Source organism: Pseudopodoces humilis, chromosome 3 (genome assembly GCF_049639895.1).
Source record: "Pseudopodoces humilis isolate 2021_Gansu_Grassland_sample_001 chromosome 3, ASM4963989v1, whole genome shotgun sequence".
NCBI lineage: Eukaryota > Metazoa > Chordata > Aves > Passeriformes > Paridae > Pseudopodoces > Pseudopodoces humilis.
This window is the reverse complement of record NC_142202.1, coordinates 31,636,865-31,646,851: the sequence shown is the minus strand read 5'-3', so window position 1 is coordinate 31,646,851 and position 9,987 is coordinate 31,636,865. Positions and strand designations below refer to the sequence as shown.

The window sequence follows — 9,987 nt, the reverse complement described above, 5'->3', positions numbered from 1 at the left end:
GTGCTAATCCATTCTTTTTAGTGATTCTCAGCAATCAGCTTCCTGTCACAGATGAAGGAAGGAAAAAGGTACTTGTTCACAAACCTGAGGGAGATAGTGTTGAAACATTTTTTTCTGAATCTCTTTAAATTGTAAAAGAGGAAGGTAGGAGGGAAATACAAAGAAATATACACCAAATATTCACTCTACAGAGTAGAACTCTCGATTAACTCATGATACATTTTCAAACAGATTATTTGCCTTTGGGTTTAATGCTTTCTTGAAATTTCACATGATTTGAAGAAGGGAAATTTCAGTCTCTTGAGATAACACAGGCAGCCATCTGGGTAGTCAACTGTGGCTCCTTCTTCTGGAGGCTCATCCAGCCTGTTAGACAGCTTCACATTTGTGTGCAGCCTTCCCATATAAAACAGATAGAATACTGTTCCTTTCATAGAGAAAAGGAAGCTGAGAGCCTCAGCTCATGCTGCAAAGCTGTGGCTGGGAACTAGATCCAGATCCAATGATCCCAAATGTCTTAGCTGTAAGAGTTTCATTGTGAAATCCTTTGTTCTAGCTGTCTTTTCATTTTCATGGTGCTGTTTCTGCATTTGATGGACCACCCTAGAACACATGTTGTCTCTTCACCCCAAAAGTGGATCTATCATTTAATTAGTGTCAGAGCATGAACTCTATTCACTTGCTGGGATTACAAAACTTCCTACAGAAATGCTCATCAGCTGCAGAGAAAATGATGCCCAGTTAAAATTTAATTCACAGATGGGGAAAAAATCCTCTAAAGGCAGACCATTTGTATCACAGCTGTCTTAAAGGGAAGGGAGACTAGAGACTTGCTGTGCTCTGTACTTGAAACTTCAGTCAGTCCCTAACTCAAAGATTTATTTCTCAGGCAGGGTCCCACAGTGTCTCGGTTCTAGAAGACAGGTGTCTGCTAGGGAGAGCAGGAGCCTCCCTTGGGATGAAAGAATGTAGACCCCCTCCCTCCGAATTATTATAATTTTGAAATCAAGGGGCTTTCAGGCAGAGATCTGAGGATAGGAATAACAGTTCTTTACTAGTATAACCAGGCAAACAAACAAACAATAACTACAGCAATAACAAGAAAACAGAACCAGGGACCGCGGGACAGCCTTCTCGGCTGAGACGGGATGGAGGAGAGGTTTTGTCTTCACAAACCCCCTCGGGCGGGCAGTCCCGGTGCTCCTGCAGGGCTCCGAGGAACAGTCGGCTGGAAACAGCAGGGACGAGCTGAGATCCTGGGCCGGTGGCTGAGGTGTATCAGCAGCTCCGCGGCGGTGCCTGGCACTGCCACACGTCCCGGCAGGACAGGGGGTGCGAGGCCACCAACAAAGAGGGGAGAAGGAGAAGAAGCAGCAGCTCCGTCTGGGTGATGGCGAAATTCCCTTCTCTCCACCGCAGCAGCTCCGCGACCCGGCAAACGAACGTCCTTCCCTGAAGCCGAAGAAAGCCAGCTAAAGAGTGTCCCCACCCTCCTTTCCTGCCCCTTCCCACCCCCCCACCCCCCCACCCCCGCCCCGGGCCCGGCCACTCTTTGTCCTTTGTTGAGCACCCACTAAATATCCACAGTTAGGTTGTCTCCGCAGCTAATGGGTAAAAATGCCCCGGGCAGGCCAGAACAACAAAACAAAACAAAAAAGGACACCTAACCCTCAACACACAGGGGGCTCAGCACGCCCTGGCCTGTGTGATGTGAATGGAGCCACAAGTCAGGTGGCTTTCCCAACATCAGGCTTTGAATCCAGCTGATTCAAGTGCACAACTGAAAACTCTTGACCTCCATGACAGCTCCTGACCTGTGGAACAGCCCTGCCTCTCTGAATTTAATAAGCTTTTAAATGGGACTAGGTGTCCACATAAGCTTAAAGAGTCCAAGGGAAACCTCTCACTCACTGATAGCCACAACCATGTTCTGTAGGTCCAACCACCAGTGTCACAAGGACACGTAGAAATGTTCTTTACCACCGAAGTATGTGTTGCCGTCCTTGATCCTAAACATACAGGCTGTCTTTTAATTAGCAACATACTGCCCAGAAGAATGGCAAGATGTGTCTGTATTTACCTCTATCTTAACTGCATCAGGAAGTTGCCTTCTGACACTGACCATCTCTGAAACTCTTGGCACATCTCATGCTAATGGAGTGAGGCTGCAGCTGGCAGCTCCTCCTCCAGGCTCTCCCTGGGCTCTTATTCACCAACCTCTGAGTAGCACCTGCTGCAAGGCAAAGACTCCTGGGATTACCAAACTGGTCCAGTGTTCCCGTGTGGGAGAATAGGATGCTCTACTGAGCCACTTCAGTGCTGGCAAGCAGAGGAGTTACAGGCTGCAGTGGGATGGGGAAAGGGTAATTGAAAAGGTGGGAGATTTATATAAGGATCATCCACAGGGTGAATCTCAAGACTGGATTTGTCATAGAGAAATCCCACTTCGTTATTCCAGATTATCTTGGTTCCAGTTCAGTTCTGTATGGGTGGAGATGTATGTTAATGTGAATGTAGTATGTGTACAAACAGAGCACAGCTAGACTGACACCTCTACAACCATCTGGCTTCCCTCACACTTGCTACTGGCTCCACTGTGTCAGGGATTGATGTGACCCCACTGATAAGCAGGCACAATTTCTCGGAGCACAGCCCATTCTGCCATCTTTAATGCTGGCTGGGAATGCAAAATGGAACACTGCAGGGCCAGGGGATAGAGCACATCCCTTCCCCACCTGCATCCTTATTCCAGGAGGGAAAATGGGCTCTGGTGGAGCCCTGGCTCACATATTTCTCTATTCCTCTCTCTCTTCAGGCTTGCTGTATTTCTTCTCCCTGCCTAATTTCCCTGTGAGGGAGAGTGACCAGGCTCGCTTCCTCTCCCAAACCAGATGTGAGGTTTGGGACTGCAGCTCCCAGAGAGCTGAGCTATGTTATCCCGTACCAAAGCCCAGCCGTGTGGTGGCCTTAATGTTGCAGCACACAGTGAGTTCAGAATGGAAGGGAGGTACTTGTGTTGAGCACATCTCTTTTGTTACAATGGGTGGTCCAAGCCTGCTGACAGCTTTAATTTAGTAAGCTGATGGTGGCTCTCTACACACTGTGTCTGTTGGTTTGACTGAGCTTGAAACACATCATCTTCACTCCCCCTGGCATAGCCTATTTGGGGTCACAAAGTGCCTCTGCTACCATGGGAATCTTGCATCTCTGGGTTCCCCTCCTCCATTTTCCCTTCTCCCCTCGTGTTGCAGCCTAAAGAGCATCCTAGGCAAGTTTCTGACATTTGAGTGTCTGGCAGCAGCAGAATGACAGCATCCCTGCCTGCAAGAGCCTCAGAGTTAGACGGTGATGTCCAGTAGCCTTCATGGAGTCCATGCCCCAGGAAGGAGGCAGCAAGAAGGTCTGCAGCTCTCCAGATGGCCCTTAGTATATGTAAGCAGCCCTACCCCCCTTTACACAGACTGGTTCCTTGGACACAAATGTGCACTGTGGCAGAAATAGGGTCTGTGTATGGGAGAGGCTGAGCTGGAACAAGCACTGGAGCTGAGACAGCCTTCTTGGTGATTGCTTTTGTTTATTTGGTATCTACTGATGGAGGGCAGCTTAATCCTAGCACTTGCCTTTCTTCCCATATTAAATGCCATTGTTCCAGCCCTGCAGACCCAGGTGCTAACAGACTAAACAAGATGAAGGAGCAGGGGGTGTATAATTGCGATACAAATATATGTCACAGCTTACACAGCAGATAATTGGTGTGTGCCAAAAGGCAGTGATAAATGGCTCAGGGAGATTTCTCCCTCTAAGAGCAGCATTTCAAACCACCAGCCTCTATAATGAGGGGAAAACTACACATCCTTAGTCCTTGGGGTCCTACCATGAGGTGTAAGCAACCAACTTAGCTCTCCTTTGGCAGCCCTCAAGCACAGCAATTTTCCTTACTTGGGGCAGTGAATACACCTCATGCTTCCTCAGTTTGTTTTGACAATTTTCTACTTTGAGACCATATTTAAAGAAAAGAAATTAGTTAATTCTGCCAAACCAAAGGGTTTGATGTTTGGTTGCAAGTTTTGGGAAGAGACAGAAAATGTGGGGTTTTTTTCTCAGCCATGAAAACTTAGAGTTTGGTTGACACACTTCCCACCACGACATTGCAGTCTTTCAGTGCACACTGCTTTCTTAAGCCATCTTTTTGTTTTGGGCTGTGGCTTTTATGGTGGGTCTCAGGTTTCCTTGTCAGATTTGGGAGCTGTGTGTCTGTCCTCAAAACTGCTGAGCATGTCTCAAAGGTCCCCTTCCCTGCACACCTAAGAGTTGTTTTTTAGGTATTGTTTTCTATTGCTCAGAGGCTAAGAAAATGCCAATGAAATAGGGCAGAGCTTGATGGAGAATGAATTTCTCTGGAGGAAAGAGAGAACCGCAGACGCCTGCCCTTCTATTCCTGTTTACCTTTGCTTTCAGGAGGTCAGTTAAATTGTGGGCATAAACTTACATTGTGGTTTGCAAACTGATACTCACCAGAAGGTGTTCTGGCGTCACAGAGCATTTTGAGTTTCAGTTTCTTCTTTCCCAGCTCCTTTATGTCTTGGTAATAACTTGCAACACATGTATCACAGCAACATTATTTGCACATTTCTGCTGCATCACAATTAAATTTAGTTAGCAAAATTCCCATTAAGATGTTACTCATGTGGAATGACCAACAACCCATTTCGAACTTGGACTTTCCCATTTTTTCTGTGTGGTACAGCTGCGGGATTTCTTCATAAGAAGTGATTGAAAGGTTCATAGTTTTTAGTTCTGTATATGTAGGTAAAGGGGTGGGGGGGTAATGGTTCAGGTAGCAAACATTCATTTGGCCTCCTACCCACTCAGTTATCCCCTTTCACATGGGACATAATCACCCCATGGAACTCGATGCTGCAGGATATTGTGGAAAACAACCATCTCAGTGGCTCGAACAGCACAGCAGACGATAAGAAGCCTTTCATGGTCAAATGCAGTGGTATAACCAAAGCTCCATCTCTGGATGTGTCTGCAGTGCAAGCCATCAGGTGCTAAAAGGGTGCTAGAAGGGAAAAGATCCCTCTGTCAATGCCCTATTTGTATTCTTCAGTTTCTGTCAAAGCTAGGAAAATGAACTATGTCGACTTTTGATCTGATCCAGTATAGCACTTACTTCCAATTTACACTGGCTGAGAGTCAAGCCTGGTTTCTATCACAGTGTGTTGTGCAATTCTTGCTCTCATTTCCAGTGCTGTCCTCCCCGCCCCATCCCACAGAGGTTAGCGAGTTTGTATCTCAAGGAAAAGAGAGTATTTTCAGACTGCAGTCATATTTGTACCATCAAGCCTTGCCCAATTTTGATTCTGAGTTCTTACTCAGTGAACTGCTTGTACTTACTTCAAAGAAAGTGCTTACATGCAGCTGACTTTAACAGATATCTTGGAGTGAGGATCCATTGGTTCTCTATCCATGTGATGGCTGTCCCCTCATTTTATCATCCATTTTCTTGGTACTGGGCTCTTAACAGAACCTCTCTTAGGCTCTCCCTTCCCATGGATACTGTCCTGACACAGAACCCAAGAGGGTATCTTAGGTCCTCAAGTAAGGAGGGGCTTTTTTGGCTAGACTGACCTAAGGAGAAGAGTCAGCTAACTCAAGAAGAGCTTTCCAGCAAGAATTAATGGGATATAGTGTGTTTTTCAAATTCCCTTAGGAAAGCCCTGATGTCAAAGGCAGAGGCTGGCAGATCTACCAAGTGAAACTATCTGGGGTTGTTGGGATTTCTGTCCATCCATCATCCAGGCTCTTCTACAAATCTGCACTGTCACCTTTGTTGGCAAGTCTGTATTTTTAGCATCTTGAGATCCCTTGGATTATACAATACTCCTGAATTTCCCCGATCCTGGAGATAGATGTGCTTGCACCCAGACCAGATAATACTTATCCTTGATTTCACATTCTTCCCTGGCAAGGCTCCCTCACTGGTCAGCAGTCCTTCTTCACTGCCATGTGCTGCCGATTGCTTTAATGATCTAGAAAGGAAGACGTACAATAATACAAGAAGGATGTGTAATGAGGTAAGCAAGATGTATAATGAGATAAAAGCAATGCAAATGCCTCCTGGATAAGAAAGGACTTGACAAAGCTTGGGGAGTCACTCCTCAGTGGTTCAGTGAAGAGGGACACCCTTTACAAGAGAAAGTGTGTGATAAAAACAAGTAAAGGCATCCTGGAGCCGTTCTCTGACTGATGGACGTTATAGGGCTCTAAGTGATATATAGCAATGCTCAGGGAAGAGGCTGGAACTCATAGTCATGGTGGGACCACTGTTGAGGTCCCAACACCTTTGTATCAGCTGCTCTGAGCTACAGGTCTGATCACCCACCCCCATGGGAGATAACACAGTGACAGTGGCAAGACCCTGGCCATTCCAGGATGGGCATTACCTCAGGAAGGAGAGAGGGAGTCATCAATATGAGTGTGCCACTGGTCTTCAAAGGGACAGTTGGGAACACCTGCCTTTTTCCCTTATAAGCACAAAAGTGATGGAGGATAAAAAAGTTAAAGAATGGGGAATTCCAATGGAATATACATATTTTAACACCAGCAGTACTCAGAAAGTGCCTGGGTAGCTAGAAGGCACAGGGCCATTGCAAATAACAGTCAGTTATGCAATTTTTCTTCTCATTCTTTTTGCTGGCTTCTGGGAGTTGGCTAGGAAGTTTCGCTCTTGGTGGAGATGGGGGGACTTCAGTTATCTCTGTACCATTAGGCCAACTTCTATAATTTTGGAGGCAGTCAGTAAGGCTCAGAAACACTGCAAATAATGACCACTTGTCAGAAGGAGTATAAGTTATCCTGCTCCAGGACCTGTCTTTGGCTGCTCATTGACTGAGCTGCTTAGCTGGCAGGTATACACATGACAGAGGATGAAGAGCAGAGAAATGCTTACTCCACACTTGAGCCCTCCAAGCCCTGACATCTTTTCTAGGAAACCTGGTGCTGGCCACTGTTGGACATAGGATGAAAAGAGGGATTCACTCCACATGTGTATTTCCAGTGGTCCCCTTTCTTTTTGTTCTCTGGTGCTGCAAGCATAGTTTCAGGCTTTGGCTCCTACACCCACCATGACCTCCCATGCTTTAATGTCTGCAGCACCTGTATAGAAACCTGGAGCATCCTGCATTTGATTGCCTTATTCCACCAGCTACAAGTCTGGGGTCATGGTGACGGTCTGGAATAACACCTGGACCTTCAGGGTGTAGGAAGAGGGTTAGACAGTGTCAGAGTGATTTGAAAGAGAGACAAAAAGATTGTCTACTCTGGAGTCACTATGGGCTTTGTGTTGAGCCAGCTTGGTGGAATCAGCAGTTCTCAAAACTGCTCAAGAGTGTCATACCCCACCTGCCTGGGGACTCCAGCAATACTGAAAGCTGGCATTTTGATTTATTAATCAAGTGCTGTTTTCTTGTGGCTTTCTCTTAGCTGCAGTTACAGCCTGTGTAGTCATTAGCAGCTCCAGGCTGACACACAAGCAGAGAGAAGACTGCTCACCACTCATCAAATGCTGAGCTTATTTGCATGCTTTCATGCAATTTTTAAAAGTGCAAACAGATGTCATGAGATTTTTATCTCATTACCTTAATATGGCTTTTATCCTCATTATTTTTTTCTCAAGATCACAGAACAGGTCAGCAGCATTAGGTAACACAATGCTGAATTAAATACCAAAGTGCAGGTACTTCCTGTAGGACTCCTTCTGTAGATCATTTAGTCTATTGAGAAGGTTTTGTTACAGAAATATTTAGGAAGATGTTCACAGCTTTGATTTGGGTTCACAGGCACATCAAACATGTTGCAGCTGTGTATCATTGGAAATGAAACGAGCAATGACATTGTAGAATAGGACAATCTGTCAAACTCATAAAGCCCTTTTTGATTCCCATTTGTAGGAATAAAAGAAACATTTGTGCAATCACATAAGCTGTTAAACATTCTAGCATCATTACACTGTTAACTCCCTTCTGTACCAGATGGAGGAAGGGCCATTAGACCTTTATCCAATCTGATTTTTGATAAGATTCTTTAAGACCCCTGTTAATCTTGTCAGAAAAGGTATTTGGCATTTTTGGCATTAAAAAAAAATTGCTTACATGAGAAAGCTGGAATGTAGGATGGCGTTCTGCAGAAAGAGCCTGCCCTTCCAGAGCATCCAGTCTGTCCTCTACTATATCTGCCAGAGCAATTCTGAAGAAATAGCCCCATTGCCCAGTTTCCAAAGAAAATATCAATTAAAATAAATATTTTTGTTCAGTTTTTCGTTCCACTAAGGTATTGAGCTGGAATATTGAAAAGAGATGCATGGATTTTGTTCTGGTCATTTGCAGAGCTGTTTCACATCAGGATCACTGTTTCATCAATAGAAATGTAAATCACAGCTGAGCCAGTAGGAAAGGTGAAATAGCTAAGATGGCAGGAATCCATTGTTTCAAGCCTTTTGCTCAGAAAGCTTTTTCTATTTCTTTTCACCGACATCTTATATGTTGTTTTTTTGTCACCCTGAGAATCGGACCTTTTGATGTTGTTTTCATAATTTCTAGCCACTTTCCCAGGAAAGTAACTATAAACATAGATGTTTATACACTCCATTAAAGATATGCCTTTTGATGGATGTCTCTCATGGCCAGTGTGGTTGGGAAGGTGTTAACCTGACTATCCAATCCCTGGTCGTGGTTGAAAATCTATAAATATTGAAAGAACAAATAAACCTTCTTCTTCTTTAACCACACCTCAAGCTGTGTCCGTGTGAATCATTTCGTGTCCAACAGTGACATTTTTTCTATTCCTTTTTTTTCCTCATAAAACATAATTAACTTAATCAGAGTTTTGTTAAAGGAAGGAGCCCAGAGAAAGGCTGAAGCTTCTTCTAAGCGCCTTTCTGTCTGGGAGGAATTCAAGTCCCAAATATTGAATGTTCCAGTCTGGCATGCTGAATGTCACACAAATATCAGCTGTAGTACAAGTGAAAAGTTTTGGTGAATCATTGGACAGTGCCTGAGACTGTTAACAGTTCTATTAGCAGCCCTGTTAAAAAAAAACAGCCTGAAAATTATCCAGTGTAAAAATATGTAACAAATTAATTTGTGCAGACCTCCCAAGATTAACAAAACACACCGTGAACTTATTTTGTATAAATATTTGTGGTCACAACTGGCCTTTTTAGAGGACTCAGAATTTGCACCCTGGGAAGACAACTACTTTAAAAAGGGAAATTCACCAGGTTTTTCTATCTACACTTTATACCTGATCCACCTAGTTGCCTAAGTTTTTTTTCTGGGAGCAGAGGCATGCACCACTTTCACCGTTTCACAGCAAGGCTCTCCCCACTCTCCAGACATGGACATTCCTAGGGAAAACAGAGATATCTGAGGGGATCAGAGATATTTTAGGCTGTGGATCTGTCTTCTGCTGAGCAGTAAACTGCAATATCATCTTCTCTAAATGAGAAAATATCCACTTATGCAACAACCAGTTGAGCTATACTCCCTCCACAAAGGGGTGCAAATCCCACTTGTTCAAAGATCAAGAAGTTTATCATGCACTACTCAAGAAAGAGAAGCAAGTGTCAGGTTTAGAGGTTCCTGTCTAAATGACCCAATGTGAAATGCCGATACTGCCTTTTGAGAAAGGCAGTATCAGCGTGAGTGATAATTTTTGGGATTTCAAGGCCAATGAGGCCTACATAGTTCATGACACACACCAAATCACCAACTCACAAAGCAGGAACTTAGTTATAGCCATACTTTACAGAATCTTGTACTGTGTTGGCAAGTAAAATTAATTTAAATAAGGGAGAGGCACATGGTTGGTGTCTGCTTGAGGCTATAAAGCAGTGCTTAAATTTGCATGTAAGTAAAGAGATACAAGCCTAAAGGAGAAAAATGTGAAGCTGACACAGCGAGGTGGCTGCAGTCATGGCTCGTG

The 9,987-nt window shown here is 44.5% G+C and overlaps 1 long non-coding RNA gene across 1 annotated transcript in view; it reads right to left on the bottom strand.

Moving 5' to 3' along the window:
- Positions 1-1,027: 1,027 nt before the first annotated feature.
- LOC148184624 (uncharacterized) overlaps positions 1,028-9,987 on the bottom strand; it is a 56,680-nt gene continuing 47,720 nt past the window's right edge. The window contains exons 4-5 of the long non-coding RNA XR_015772312.1: positions 4,516-6,035; positions 1,028-1,452 (exon numbers count right to left, since the gene is read on the bottom strand). This is a non-coding gene — a long non-coding RNA (uncharacterized LOC148184624). The remainder of the gene's footprint in view (positions 1,453-4,515; positions 6,036-9,987) is intronic.